Source organism: Carcharhinus amblyrhynchos, chromosome 11 (genome assembly GCF_965287045.1).
Source record: "Carcharhinus amblyrhynchos chromosome 11, sCarAmb.v2.hapA, whole genome shotgun sequence".
NCBI lineage: Eukaryota > Metazoa > Chordata > Chondrichthyes > Carcharhiniformes > Carcharhinidae > Carcharhinus > Carcharhinus amblyrhynchos.
The window spans coordinates 58,719,533-58,733,968 of NC_137334.1; the positions used below are offsets into that span (position 1 = coordinate 58,719,533).

Here is a 14,436-nt window from a genome sequence, read left to right on the forward strand (position 1 = left end):
TGGATGAGGAGGGGGGGCGATGGATAAGGAGGGGGGGCGATGGATAAGGAGGGGGGTGATGGATAAGGAGGGGGGTGATGGATAAGGGGAGGGGCGATGGATAAGGGGAGGGGCGATGGATAAGGGGAGGGGTGATGGATAAGGGGGGGGTGATGGATAAGGGGGGGTCAGTGATGTGTGTGGGTAGTGGGGGAGCGGGTGGATAAGAGACACACACACACACATCACTGCCCCCCTTATCCACCCCTCCCCACACTACACAGATCGATCGCCATCCCTGCCCCCCTTCTCCCCCACCGATCGCCTGCAGCGTGGCAGCGGAACCCTCTGCCTACCCCCCCAACTACAGATCCATCTTCCCCCCACCAGAGATCCATCTGACCCACCTCCCTCCTCTCCCCCCACCCCCAAAAACAACGATCTGGCCTCAATCCCACCCACCCCCCCCCCACCAACAAACTTACCTCACTGTCCCCCCATCCCCCACAAAGAATGGTCTGGCCTCACTCCCCCTCCCCTCCAGAAGAACATCTGACCTGCCACCACCACCCCCCCCCCAACCACCAGACAACGATCAGACCTTCCCCCCCCACCACCAATGATCAGCCCTCCCCCCGCCATCACCAGACTAGGATCAGCCCTCCCCCCCCCACCACCACCAGACAACGATCAGCCCTCACTACCCTCCTCCCCCCCTCCAACCAGAGAATGATCTGACCCGCCTCCACCCCCCACCCCCACCATTGATCTGAGTCTGACAGCCGTTGGCAAGACTGAACGTGCTCTTCAGAGGCTGGAGCACCCGACTCAGACTTTTATTCAGCGGGTCCCTAAAAGAGCAGTTCCGGATTTGTAAATGTGGTGGTAAAGGGGGAAATGCTGTTAGAGTTGGGCAGGCAGTTCATTAATTCAATTTAAATGCATGCAAATACATTTAAATCGCTGGGCGCGGAACGGATCCCCGCCATTCACGGGTCTCAGTAAAGTGGCGATCTGTGCTAACTCGGGTGCAGATCGCAATAAAGACCCAAAAACAGGCGCAAATTGTTGGTAAAATCAAGCCCATGGTCTCATCTCTTCCCATACAGGCAGCATGGTGGCACAGTGGTTAGTACTGCTATCTCATAATGCCAGGGACCCAGGTTCGATTCCCGGCTTGGGTCACTGTCTGTGTGGAGTTTGCACATTCTCCCCTTGTCTGCATGGGTTTCCTCCTGATGCTCTGGTTTCCTCCCACAGTCCAAAGATGTGCAGGTTAGGTGGATTGGCCATTGTTAACTTGCCCCTTAGTATGTGAGGGGGACTAGCTAGAGTAAACGTATGGGGTTAGGGGAAAGGGCCTGGTCGGGATTGTGGTCGATGCAGATCTGATGGGCCAATTGGCCTCCTTCTTCTTTGCAGGATTCCATGATTCCATCTCTAACTTTTGCAGCTCCAGAACCCCAAGGAGACTCTCAGCTAACAAAGCTCTGAGCACTGGAATTTATCCTTAATCCTTTTCTCCTCCTTGTCTTCTTTTAAAACCTTCCTTAATACCACCTCTCCAATCAAGCTTTGATCACACCCTCTAATTATATCTTTATTTGCTCTGATGAAGAGTCATCTGGACTCAAAACATTGGCTCCATTCTCTCTCCACAGATGCTGTCAGACCTGCTGAGATTTTCCAGCATTTTCTGTTTACCTTTCTTTGACTGGGCCTCGATTTATCATTGTTTGATCTCCTGTGAAACATCTTGCAATGTTAAAGACACAGCAAGAGTGCAAGCTACTGTTGTTTCAAGAATGCAGACACAAGGTGCTTCCAGAAACTTAAATAAAATGTTTTAATGAATACAACCTCTCGGCCTTTTGGCTAAGATCAAGTGTAGTATCGACATGCTGTACTTAGTTGAAATCATGAGGTTACATTTCAGCTTAATTTGAAGCAACTTTTAAAAGCAGCATCTCGGCCTTTTGGCTAAGATGCAAATAAGATCAAAACTTGGAGGAGGAGCTATGCCTACTCCAATCAGCTTGGATCACATAGACCAGGTCCAAGACAGGAAGTGAGAGCTCTGTCTTGTCAGCTTGGATCGGAAATGTCCCAACTTGTTGATACTCTGAATTGGACTTGATTGGATTGAATTGGAATAAAAACAAAAAAAAATCTGTTAACAAAAAAGAAATGCTTACGGTTGCAAGATTCATTATAGCATGATGTGAAACAAGTACACAGATATATTTGTCTCTACTTTTTGGGCAGAGATTGAACTTATGACCTAGTACATACTGTACAGTTTGTGTATTTAAGATCAACCCAGTATTACATAACTCAATAGTCACTATGGACTGATACTTGCAGGGAGTTAAACAGCACTGAAGCAACACAATGACAAAAGTAAACTCACATTCGTCACTGAATAATCAAAGATTGTGCATTTTGCAGCAAAGAAAAGCTTGATTAATATAGAAATATACAACTCATGTCAGGGTCAGAGCCTAGCTTTCACATAGAAAACACAAATTAAGTGTGTTAATGTTTACCTCACTTCATGAGAAGCCAGAGCAGGCCTAAACATATTTTTGGCACTAATTCATCACTTTCCTTTTTAAAAGAAAATATCAAAAAGTCTCTTCTGAAGTATAGAACTGAGTAAAACAAAATACTATTTAGTAATCTGGGTAGTACACCTTTATGTTAAACCAAGTGGGCTGTACAGTGGCACAGTGGTTAGCACTGCCACCTCAGAGCACCAGGGACCCAGGTTCAATTCCAGCCTCGGGCCACTGTCTATGTGGAATTTGCATTTTCTCCCCACGTCTGCTTGGGTTTCCTCCAGGTGTTCCAGTTTCATCCCACAGTCCAAAGATGTACAGGTTAAGTTGATTGGCCATGCTAAATTGACCCTAGTGTCAGAGGGATTAGCAGGGTGCATGTGTGGAGTTATGGGATTAGGGCCTGGGTGGGATTGTAGTCGGTACAGTCTCGATGGGCGGAATGGCCTCCTTCTCTACTGCACGTATTCTATGATTCTAAGAAGATCCAGGTGAGCCCTTTGCTTCCTGCACTGAACCACAATCACATAATCAGAGCATTATGCCAAGAGAACATTTAGTTTAACTCTGACTACCTTCGAAACTAGATCAATATCTTTCCATTGTAATTTGAATCTCAGAAATATAAGTTACATGCCACAATAAATCAAGACTTTTGTTAAGAAGACAATTCAAAAATAACCCCAGGTAAAATCTCAAATTGCATTCTACGACTGCAGCTGGGGAAGAAATTCCAGCAACCACACCCCAATCTGTATAATAGTTGGAAAGCTAATTATTTTTAATCTTCTGAACAATCCGTAATTACAAAATTATACAGAACAGGTAGACAAGTTGACGCTTTAACTTATGACAATACATGTACATACAATAAGAAACCATTTTTTTAAAAAATTGCTTTCAATTCCCTTAAGGCTCAGCTGTTTAAACCAATAAATAGTTAAATTTGGCAGATCAAGAAATAATTTGATTTGATCCTAAATCCACATTGAGTTAACTAATTGCAAACAGTAGGTTGCTTCAGTTGACCTCGTTATCAACTACTTAGGAGGGGGTAAAACAAAAATCAAACTATGTCCCCAATCTTGATCATTATCCTTTGATTTCTGTAGTACGTGTGCATGTATGTGTGTTGGGTGGGGACAGGATCAGACTATGATGTGACATTCCCTGTGTCTGAACAGTACTCTGACACCAGTGAAGGGCCTAGTGACTTGGGTGTGGAACTACATCCAAATATCTCTCAAAATGTTCTGCAAAGAAAGAGGAGGGTGGGTGTAGTTGGGAGGGTGGGGGTGGTGGTGAGACAAAAGTGTGAAATACTGAGGGAACATAATTGGCAGAAAAGAGAGAACATTGAAAAATCCCTGGTCCAAAAATATAAATTTACATGCTAAACGTCAACATGTACATCTATATAGCTCCATTATTCTAAACATAACAGGACTAATTATAATTGATGTGCAAAAATCATTTAAAATAAAGTTTAAATTAAGTATTTTTATCTTTTCTTGATTAAAAATTGAAATGAATGCAGTTTCTAACCAAAACAAACTCAGAGCGGTTAACATGATCACATCAGCTACCCCATACTGACTTAGGGAGGCCTGTAGGTTTTTTCTATTCATTCATGGGATGCAAGCATCACTGGCAAGGCCAGAATTTGTTGCCCATCCCAGTCAAGCAATGTCTTCATTTTAACCTTCTCATTCTAGTTTTCAAATAACTCCATGGACTCAACTCTTCCCATCTCAGTAACCTCCACCACCTCACACTCTCCAAGAAATTTATGTTCATTTAATCCAGAGCGGCAATTCTCAGGCCTCCCACAATGCCTTTCTCGTGGTGGGAAGCAGCATGCCATTCACCAGTGGCGGGATCTTCTAGTCCTACCACTGTCAATGGGATTTCCCACTGGCAGCATCTCACACTGCCAGGCAACCAGCGACAGGGGTGCACCATCAGCAGTACCAGAAGATCCCATCAGAGTGAACAATTGGAGAATTCCGGCACCAGTCGCTTGAGCATCCAATTTCAATTGTGCTACCATTGGCAGCCCTGTCTTCAGCTGCTGAGGCTCTAGGCTCTGGAATTCCCTCATCAAATCTCACCCCCTCACTTTCCTTGTTTAAGTTGCTTCTTAATATCTACTTCTGACCAAACATTTGGTAATTTGCCTTAATGGCTTTGTGGTTTTGTGTCCAGTTTTGCTCTGTAACACTTTTGTGAAGCAGATTGGGAGGTTTGATTTGAGGTGAGTACAGTTGTTATTTATTTGCAGTATTCTAACAATTTCCTGGGTGCAGAAGGATTTCCTATCTTCCTTCCTTCATTCTGCCAGTGATAGTCCTGCATCGATATGTCCTTGTTACCAAGTTGTTAACCAGTGGTGTAGTTATCTGATGAGGAAGCTTTTGATAGGCTTGGTTAGTATCCATTGAAGTTTAGAGGAATGAGAGGTGATCTTACTGAACCATAAAGATTCTAGAGGGACTTGACAGAATGGATGCTGAAAGGATCTTTCCTCTTCATGAGACACCAAAACTCGGGAACTGTTTAAAAACAATGGATTTCCATTTAAGACAGAAATTTTTTTTTCATTCTGAGATTTGTGAAACTTTGAAACTCTGTTCCCCAGAGAATAGTGGAAACAGGGTCAATTAATATTTTTAAGGCAGAGGTAAATACACTTTTGACTAATATGGGAGTCAAGGATTATTGGGAGTGGGCAGATTGTGGAGTTGAGGACACAATCAGATCAGCCACTATCTTATTGAATGACAGACCAGGTTTGAGAGGATGAATGGCCTACACCTGTGTTTAATTCATATGCACATATGGAAAGAATTTTCACATGTTGTTCTGAGCTTTTCCTAATTATATTAAACATATAGGGCCCCCTTGCCTGTCTCTGTTCCAGTGGAGATATATTTTCCCCAGTCTTTCTTTATGGCCAAGAAAACTTTGCTAATTTTCACCAAGAATTCTCAAATTGTTGGGTCAAAATTTGATAAAAACTGAGGTTCTCAATTTTAAGAGGAACAAATTCTGAAATTTTCCATTATCCCAAAAATCTGATGTAGAAAGGTATATGTACTGCATCTGTAATGTAATGAAGGTAGCATGGTGACACAATGGTTAGCACTGCTGCCTCACAGCACCAGGGTCCTGGGTTTGATTCCAGACTTGGCTTACTGTGTGGAGTCTGCATGTTCTCCTCGTGTCTACATGGGTTTCCTCCATGTGCTCCCTCCCATAATTTGAAAGATGTGCTGGTTGGTGCATTGGGCATGCTAAATTCTCCCTCAGTATACCCGAACAGGCACCAGCGTGTGGCAACTAGGGGATTTTCATAGTAACTTCTTTGCAGTGTTAATATAAGCCAATTTGTGACTAATAAATAAATTAATGACATATTTGAAGAGCTTTCAAAATGACTCCAGTTGGAACCGAAACAATAGTTACAATACACAATCCATGGTCCTTCTAAAGTATTAATCTTTGGCAACTATTTCATCATTTTGTTAGAGTAAAACAGAAGTTCATGGTGTTGATCTGCTGATTTCACTCTTACTGGTATTTATGTAACACATTTATCTAATAAAACATCCCAATGTCACAGGGGTGTTATCAAACACGATTTGACAGCAAATCACATTTGAAGATAGATGACCAAAAGTAGATATGCGCTAAGGAGTATCTTAAAAAGGAGACGGAGGTAGAGAGGCGAAAAGTATTTCTGAAGCAAATTCCAAAGCTGAAGGCAGTCACCAATTGTAGAGCAATTAAGATGTTAAGTTTAAAAGGTCAGATGAATGTAGATACCTTGGGCAAAGTTTTGGATGACAATCACAAATTTTAGCAAATTTACAATAATCCACAGGGCGGCATGGTGGCACAGTGGTTAGCACTGCTGCCTCACAGTGCCAATGACTCAGGTTCAATTCCCAGCTTGAGTCACTGTCTGTGTGGAGTTTGCACGTTCTCTCTGTGTTAGTCTGGGTGTTCCGGTTTCCCCCCACGGTCCAAAGATGTGCAGGTTAGGTGGGATTGGCCATGCTAAATTCTCCGTCAGTGTACCTATACTGGTGGCGGCGGCATGGCAATTAGGGGATTTTCATTATACCTTCATTGCAATGTTAACATAAACCTACTTGTGATGGTAATAAAAATAAAACTTTAAAACCTTTAAGTAGATGTACTGTCTTCCTAAAGTAGCTTCACAATTTTCAACAATGATGTCTTGTCATTGACAAGAATTACTTTTGGACCTGCCTTTTTATTTAATTTTTTACTTCATTCTTAAAGTTAGAAAGTCAATGCACAGAATGGAGCAGGCAAAGCCAAATCCAATCTTTGCTTGCTCCAAAAACCAAATTCAAAAACCAATTGAATCTATTTCAAGGTCCCCACAAGGTAGACAAACAAGATCCAAGCCGACAAGATGAGGCATTGCACCCCATCTTGGGTTTATCTTAGCTAGACCTGTCTTTGAGGCTTACAAAAGTGTTCTGTGAACGTTGTAAATGGTTGTGGATTGTCACTGGTTTGTGACTTATTAGTGTCTCTCTTGTTTGAATATCTCTAAATCTCAAGCAAAATAAATACTGATTGTTTTTGATTTTAACCTATTTATTTAGATCTCTAATTATTTCCCAATTTCTCCACTTTGCTACAAAAATGTATTGCTTCACCGTTCCCTACATTGAGCAGCATCCCCCCCCATATGCAAACTCAACTAACCTGTCTCTGACAGTCAGAATCTCCTGAATTCTTATTCTATTTGTCACATCCAGCATTTGACATCAGCAGCAAAATTCTGTTTATATAATTGTAAGACAAGAGATGCTGGCATCCTAGAGCTAAACACGATCATTTTGATATCCATTGACCTGGATTATTTGCTTTGTCCTTTCCTGTCTCTTTAGCCATGGAGCTGTCTTAGTAAATGTCTTCTGAAAATCCACATGTATGACATTCACCACATTTTCTTCTTCAATACCCATATGTTACTAATTTCACAATATTTCTGAAGCAGTCATGCCCACCTTTATTGACATTTAGTTTGTCCCTTATTAAAAGGCATGCATTAAAATGTGCAGTTTAAACTTGGACTTAGAGGTGCAAAAATCTGTGAGGTTGTAAAGTGACAGGAATGCTGATGAGGCACTCCCTAACTTTTTAAAAATTTTATCATGGGATGTGGGCTTCGCTGGCTAGGCAGCATTTATTACCTATCCCTAATTGAAGGTAGTGGTAAGCTGCACAGACTCTTGAACCACTGTAGGGCTGTTAGCAACAGAGTTCCAGGATTTTGTCCCAGTGACAGTGAAGGAGCAGCAATTTATTTCCAAGTCAGGCTGGTGAGTGACTTGGAGGGGAACTTCCAAGTGATGGTGTTCCCATGTGTCTGCTGCCCCAATCCTTCTGGATGGTAGCAGCTGTAGGTTTGGAAGGTGCTGTCCAAGGAGCCTTGGTGAGTTGCCTGCAATACATCTTGTACACTGTCACACTGTTGCCACTCTGCAGCAGTGGTGAAGTGAATGTTTGTGGATGGGGTGTCAATCAACTGGGTTGCTTTGTCCTGGATAGCGTTGATTTAACGAGTGTTGTTGGAGCTGCACTCAACCAGCCAAATGGACAGTATTCAATCACACTCTTAATTTGTGCTTTGTCAACAGGCTTTGGGTGGCCTTGGGAGTGCTGCAATTCCAATCCTGTGTATAAATCCTGGGATAATTTGTGAACCCAGTCGCATTGTGGACAAAATACGATAGCCATTAGAAAAACACATTTAAGACACCAAAACAATCATGGTAATTATTACATTTAAACTTTTTTTGTAAAATGAATATGCTGATGCACTGAATTAGCTCTGTTGTTTGTTAAGTATGAGTAATTGTTACATTTAGTAGTACAGAACAGGCCGATCAGCCCATACCAGTATTCCTGCTCCACGTGAACCTCTTCCTGCCCCACCTGATCCAACCCATCAACACATCCTTCTATTTTCTTCCTCATGTTTATCTAACTTTCCCCTTAAATGTTTTAAGCTCATCACCTCAATTGCTGCCTGTGGTAGCAAGTCCAAGATTCTAATCACCATCTGGGTAAAGAAATTCTTCCTGAATTCTTTGTTGGAATTATTAATAACTATTATATATTCATGATCCCTAGTCTGGTCTCTTCTGCAAGTGGAAGCTTCCTCACTATGTCTACCATAACCCTTTCATAATCTTAAAAGCCTTCAGCAGGTCACCCCCTCAGTCTTTTCTGCAGGGAGAGTTCCAGCCTAACCAGCACTATAACTAAGAGGTTATTCCTTTCCAAAAAATCCTTTTGTACTTTCCCCAGTACCTCCAGATCCAGTTTTTTATAACATGGAGACCAGGACTGTTCAGCAAGTCTACAATAGGTCCCTGCAATATAATATATACCTACTCCTCCCTGAATACTGGAATACAAACTATGTCACACAGCTGAAAGATTGTATCATGTTGCTGCCTAAGAATAATCACAAAGTGGGTGAAATCTACAGCACTTTAAGATTACACTAGGTATCTGTCACAAGACACACCAGATGATATCGGAGGTAATGTTGAATCTTGCCCCCACGATTATCACCACAGTTTGGAAGAAGCCAGCGATTTAAAAGTTTAAACCTATGCACGTTACAACTGCCATTGGCAGATTTAAACTAATTTGGCAAGAGGGTGGGACCCAAAGCAGAAGGAAGACAGAAGAGAAGGTTGAGGACAGCATGGAAGTTAAAGAGCACATTAAATAGTAAAGGCAGTGTCAGTAATCTAGACAGATTACTAAACAGATCAGGCAAAAGCAGGACAGAGAGCAAGGGAAGTCCAGATTAAACTGCATTTTTTTCAATGCAAAAGGCCTGACAGGCAAGACAGATGAACTCAGGACATGGATGGGTACATGGAACTGGGATATTATAGCTACTACTGAAACATGCTAAGGGAGGGACAGGACTGGTAGCTCAATGTTCCGGGGTACAGATGCTACAGGAAAGATAGAAAGAGAGGAGGGGGAGTTACACTTTAGATTAGGGAAAACATCACAGCAGTACTGAGAGGGGACATATCCGTGGGTTTTCCCACTGAATCTATATGGGTAGAACTAAGTAATTAAGAAGGGGGGAATCACTTTGATAGGATTGTACTAAAGGCCCCCAAAATCGTCAGCAGGAAATTAAGGAGCAAGTATGTAAGGAGATTACAGATATCTCCAAGAAAAATAGGGTGGTAATAGTAGGGGAATTTAATTTTCCCACATTGACTGGGACAGCCATTGTATTAGTGGGTTGGATGGAGAGAAATTTGTTGAGTGTATTCAGGAGGAATTTTTCATTCATTATGTGAATGGCCCAACTAGAGAGGGGGAAAAACTTGACTTCCTCTTGGAAACTAAGGAAGGACAGTTGACAAAATGGTAGTGAGGGATCACTTTGGGGCCAATGACCATAATTCTATTAGTTTTAAAATAGCTATGGAGAACGATAGGTCTGGCCCAAAAGTTGAAATTCTAAATTGGGGCAAGGCCAATTTTGATGGTATCAGACATAAACTTTCAGAAGTTGACTGGGGGAATCTGTTGGCAGGCAAAGAGACATCTGGTAAGTGGGAGGCTTTCAAAAGTGTGTTAACCAGGGTTCAGGGTCAGCACATTCCTCTTTGAGTGAAGGGCAAGGCTGGTAGAAGTAGAGAACCCTGGATGACTTGGGATGTTGAGACCCTGGTCAAGAAGAAGAAGGAGGCACATTACATGCAGAGGCAGCTGGGATCAAATGGATCCCTTGAAGAATATAGAGGGTGGTAGGAGTAGAGTTAAGAGAGAACTTAGGAGGGCGAAAAGGGAACATGAGATTGCTTTGGCAGATAAGGCAAAGAAGAGAACAAAGAGATTTTACAAATACATAAAGGAAAAAGTGTAACTAGGGAGAGAGTAGGGCCTCTTAAGGATCAACAAGGTCATCTATGCACAGATCCACAAGAGATGGGTGAGATCCTAAATGAGTATTTTTTATCAGTATTTACTGTTGAGAAAGGCATTGATATTAGGGAACTTGGGAAAATGAATACTGATGTCTTGAGGAGTGTGCATATAACAGAGGAGGTGGTGCTGGAAGCTTAAAGCGCATTAGCGCTGTGCCTCAGGGATTGCTCCTGAGTCCACTGTTATTTGTCATTTATATGAATGATTTGGGTGAGAATTTAGGAGGCATGGTTAGTAGGTTTGCAGGTGACACCAAGATTGGTAGCATGGTGGACAGTGAAGAAGGTTGTCTAGGATTGCAATGGGATCTTAATCAATTGGACCAGTGGGCTGATGAATGGCAGATGGAGTTTAGATAAATGCGAGGTGATGCATTTTGGTAGATTGAACCAGGATAGGACCTACTCAGTTAATGGTAGGGTATTGGGGAGAGTTATAGAACAAAGAGATTTGGGGTATAGCTTCATAACACCTTGAAAGTGGAGTCACAGGTGGACAGAATTGTGAAGAAAGCACTCGGCATACTTGATTTCATTGGTCAGAACATTGAATACAGGAGTTGGGAAGTCTTGTTGAAGTTGTACAAGACATTGGTGGGACAGCCATTAGAATGCTCAGTACAGTTCTGGTCACCCTATTATAGAAAGGATTTATTAAACTAGAAAGAGTGCAGAAAAGATTTACTAGGGGTGCCACCGAGACTTGATGGTTTGAGTTTTAAGGAGAGGCTGGATAGATTGGAACTTTTTCTTTGGAGTGTAGGAGCTTAGGGGTGAACTTATAGAGGTCTATAAAATAATGAGAGGCATAGATCAGCTAGGTAGTCAACATTTTTTCCCAAAGGTAAGGGAGTCTAAAACTAGAGGACATAGGTTTAAGGTGAGAGAGAAGAAATACAAAAGGGTCCAGAAGGGCAACTTTCTCAGAGGGTGGTGAGTGTCTGGAACCAGCTACTAGAGGTAGTAGTAGAGGCAGGTACAATTTTATCTTTTAAAAAGTGTTTAGATAGTTACATGGTAAGATTGGTATAGAGGGATGTGGGCCAAATGCAGGCAATTGGGACTAGCTTGGTAGTTTAAAAAAAAGGACGGCATGGACAAGTTGGGTTGAAGGGCCTGTTTACATGCTGTGTGACTTTATGATCTGTGTCAGATAATGAAGAGCAGAAAAAACCTTTTTGCCAAGCCACAAGTTAAGAAACTGTTGATTGTCCCATCTTCAAAAGCTGACGGAAGTTGTGGGAGGATAGATGAACTTTCCAGTACAATATACAGCAAGGAGAGTTCCTTAATAACCCCTGTGCTTTCTTCAAGAAAAAAAACAAAGCCCCCATATTGAGCAAATAAAAAACCTTTATTTATAAAAGTGCCTTTAATGTAGTAAAAATGCATTTCACAAATACGATAGAAAACAACATTTGAAACTGAGCCACACAGAGATATTAGGGCAGATGACTGAAAACTGATCACAGAGTTAGGCTTTAAGGACACCCTTGGCAGCAGAAGGCATAGCCACCACTCATGGAGCAATTAAAGTCAAGGATATTCAAGAGGCCAGAATTTGAGATATAGACATTGGCTGGAATGTTACAGCTGTTCATGCTGGTGGGATTTTCCCATCCCATTGCAGTGAATGGCTGGAGGCCAAATTCTCCAACTTCATTGTAGGGCAGCATGGCATGAACAGCTGGTGAGATCGTGCCCATTGGGCAGGATTCTCCAGCCAATCACTCCAGTGGGATTCTCTAATCCTGCTGGAGTGAAGGTAGATTTGGCTGAGCGCCAAATCCTCCTTCCTTGCTGCTGGCGGCGGCAGGATGTGAACAGCCAGAGAATTGCAGCCAATTTTGGATTTCTTTTGGGCAAGGGTAAATCTATGGAACCTGAAGTGCTGACCCAGACAGAGTATCTGAAATTTAAAATCTCACAACCTTTTCTGGCAACACATTGGGCAGCTTTTCATGTAATTTACTTCACAATACTGTTTCAATTTCTGGAATTTGACACTCAGTGAAATAAGCAGGACTAATAATTTACCGACACAAACATGATCCAAAATGTTTCAATTTGAAAAAGGTGTTGAAAGTCAATATCAGACTGGCCATCCATTATACACTCTCTGATTTCCCTGCGCCAATCAGATATTGCCTGCTTTCTGCCCTCACTGGATTTGAGATTCCTGTTCATAACAAATCCATGTTGGCCAAAACACTGCTGGAATGCTTGTTCAGTGTGTGAATCATCCAGCTACCATTTCAAGTTTATTCATTAGACTTACATTAACACTGGAATTAAGTCACTGTGAAAATCCTCTAGTCACCACACTCCGCCGCCCATTCGGGTACACTGAGGGGGAATTTGGCACAGCCAGTGCACCTAACCAACAGGTTTTTTGGATTGTGGGAGGAAACCAAAGCACCCAGAAGAAACAGTACAGGTGCAGGAAGAATGTGCAGAAATTTGCACAGACGTTGTCCCAAGCCGGGAATCGAACCTGGGTCCCTGGTGCTGTGAGGCAGCATTATTAATCACTGCACCACCATGCCAACCATGTTTGATCAAGTGGCTACTTTTGTTTTTCCACTTCCCCCATCATGGGGTCATCTAGACTCGATACGTCAGCTCTTTTGCCTCCTTGCAGATGCTGTCAGACCTGCTGAAATTTTCCAGCATTTTCTCTCTTGCATTCCCCCGGTCATGGTCTTCCAGTCTGCTTCTCCTTCCCATCTCTCCATCTTTCACTGACTGTTTTCTCCACTCTCATTGCAGTATGTGCATGATGAGTAAAACAAGCCGGAATTCTCCAACTGTTCACTAGTGGTGGATTCTCTGGTCCAGTCAGCAGCACACCCTCACACCAGGTTCCCAGTGGCATGAGGTTGTTACAATGGGAAATCCCAGCCGGGAGTCTCCAAACTCATCCGTGGCTGGGATTCTCCAGTCCTGTTGCTGTGAAAGGAGAGGGCCAAATTCTCTGTTCCCGCTGGCAGCACACACAACATCAGAGAATTCCAGACCCCAGCGATGGGATCACAGGATCCCACTGCCGGCAAACGATGCACTGCCTTTCACTCCTGAGAAACATGTTGATGGGTGGCTGGACACCACAAAAATATTTGAATGTATTGACCATTCACTATAGAGTGAATTAAGCTCATTCTAGTCCAACACATGGAGCACCTGAACAGCACTAGCCCACGATGTATTTTTGTATCCATATATGATGACTGCACACTTTGTTCCAAACTAATAGTTATATGTTTCTTTGTTCAAGGATACTTCACCAACTGTTTCACACTTCAAGTAGTTCAAGGCAACTTTGGAGCCACAGATTTCCTTGAAATTGAGTTCAAAGAAGATATGAAAAACAAAGTTTCAAGGAAAAGAACATATAATTCTTCGAGAAGAATGTTATCATTTCTTTATATCCACTTGTTCTTCTTAATCTTTCAATTCTATTTTTAATCCCTGTAGACTAAATCTTCCTTCAGGATTAATCTAAACTACTCAGTCGAAATCATTAACCATAATGGCCTTGGGAAAATAACACTGAATATATTTAGATGTCTGAAGAATAAAATTGTGGAAACAGAAAGAAAAAATGAAAAGCAGTAATTTTAACCGTTAGTGGGTAATGTAGAGCATTTAATTTATTATATTGGTAAGTTTTTTTTATTGTTGCATTGATTAGTGTTCCATCTGATTTAAAATAATCAGACATTTTGTAACATTGATGCACATTAATGTATATTGCAAGATTCGAGCATTTTGTCACATGACCATTTCTGTCAATAAAATTAGCTCAAAAAAGTTAGCTCAAAACTACTACCTCACAGTGCCGGGGATCAGGATTTACTTCTGGCCTTGGTCAACTGTCTGTATGGAGT

The 14,436-nt window shown here is 42.1% G+C and overlaps 1 pseudogene; it reads left to right on the forward strand.

The window, feature by feature from the left end:
* Window positions 1-1,834: 1,834 nt before the first annotated feature.
* Window positions 1,835-1,935, forward strand: LOC145350388 (U2 spliceosomal RNA; annotated as a pseudogene).
* The last annotated feature ends 12,501 nt before the right edge of the window (window positions 1,936-14,436 follow it).